This window comes from Cajanus cajan, chromosome 1 (genome assembly GCF_000230855.2).
Source record: "Cajanus cajan strain Asha chromosome 1, NIPB_CcT2T_4, whole genome shotgun sequence".
In the NCBI taxonomy this organism is placed as follows: Eukaryota; Viridiplantae; Streptophyta; class Magnoliopsida; order Fabales; family Fabaceae; genus Cajanus; species Cajanus cajan.
Window position 1 is genome coordinate 74,189,597 of NC_138517.1, and position 1,712 is coordinate 74,191,308.

The window sequence follows — 1,712 nt, forward strand, 5'->3', positions numbered from 1 at the left end:
CCGTGCCTGCCATTCTTGCCGACACCTTGCTTTCTGTCCACCTATCTCAGCAGAAGCAAGGGAAGATTATCCGATGCTGCACCTCCTTGTTATATGTGTGGGGCATCACACACTTCTATGCCTCTAGTCACATGGGGACGCTGCCCGATTCGTTGAGGAGTTTTTCGAAGATCCCCGTATGCTGCCGCTATGCTTCCGAATGGAAGGAAGAGATGGAACAGTGGAGCATTGAGCACTTCACATGGGTTTGTCCGTGGTTCCGTCCGAGCAATGTATTGATAAGATGCGGCAGTTATCCAAGTATACCTTTGATGGGCCTCAGAGGTTGCATAGCTTACTCACCTAGATTGGCTATGAGACAACTTATGAGGACTCAGATTGTTCCTACTAAAGAGGAGCTTGGAGGATTGTGTTTCTCCTTTGATTCCGAGCATCAGAGGGACATGCACGCTGTCATTAGAGCGTGGGAGAGACCAATCTATGAGGGAGATCGAGAGCTTGGAAAGCCTCGGGTATCCGCCTCCACCGACTACGAGATTTGGAGGAGCGAGAGGGGGGTGCCCCAACCATCCACCTCTTACGCGACCGCAGTCACAAGGAGGGTGTTGCAAGAACAAGTCGACGCCTTGACCAAGAAACTGGAAATCATGGGAGCTCATATGAGAGTTCTTGAAGAGAAAAACGAAGAATCCAGTTTCGTCATTGATGGTCTACAAAGGCAGTGCAAGAAGAAAGACCACGAGATAGAGCGGCTCAAGGATGAGTGTGCTAACCTCAATGAGAAAGGTATTCGGGCATCCAAAATGCCAAAGGTTGAACCGAGTAGTCAACTCCGAGATGTTGACGCAAAGATAGCACACCTTGAAGCCGAGCACGCAAGGCAGGCACAGTTGATCAAGGACATGCAGGATGACCTACTCTTGACTCGATCCGATGCGCAACAATGGCGGGAAGTTGCTCAACAACAAACCGCAAGCCTTTCCGATTTCCGCAAGAAGGAAAGGGAAGGACTAGCACATATGGCTAAACTCCGAGAAGAGAAGGATCGAGCCGAAGACGAGCTTAATGAACTGCAAGCCATGATCAACTACCACATTCAAAAGGCGAAGGACGCTCAAAAGCTTAGTGATGATATGAGCCAAGCAGTCCATACGCAAGTTGAGGCAATGGCCCGTCATGTAGAGGAAGCCGAAGATGAATGGAGAAGAAACATGAACCCGCCTGTGGGTTTCTATCGGCTTTTCTCATTTTGTAAATAATTGCTTCGAAGCATTGTATAATAAGTTGTACACTTTCTTTGATTAATAAAATCGAATTTTTGAGATTTATGAAATCTTTCAATTGCCTTTGCATTTCATAGTCATTCATTTACATACATCTCTCCTAGTAATTCATTAATAAACATTAATAAAAAGAAAGAATTAATCGATGCGTATGTTCAGAATGGATCGCACGCCGTTCGTTATTAAATGTAAGCCAACAACCGCGCCAAGCGAACGCACGTCAACTCCGTTGTTGGTAATCAAGACAAATAAAGGGGAAGGTCCGACACCGTTAAGGATCATTGCTCCAAGGCCTTTTCCCTACGAATCAAATAAGGCTGTGCCATGGATATACGACATCCATTCTTCTGCCGACAGCGATATCCCTAACATCGCTGGACTTGGGGGCATGACTAGGAGTGGCAGGATCTACACTCCCGAAGATCTTCA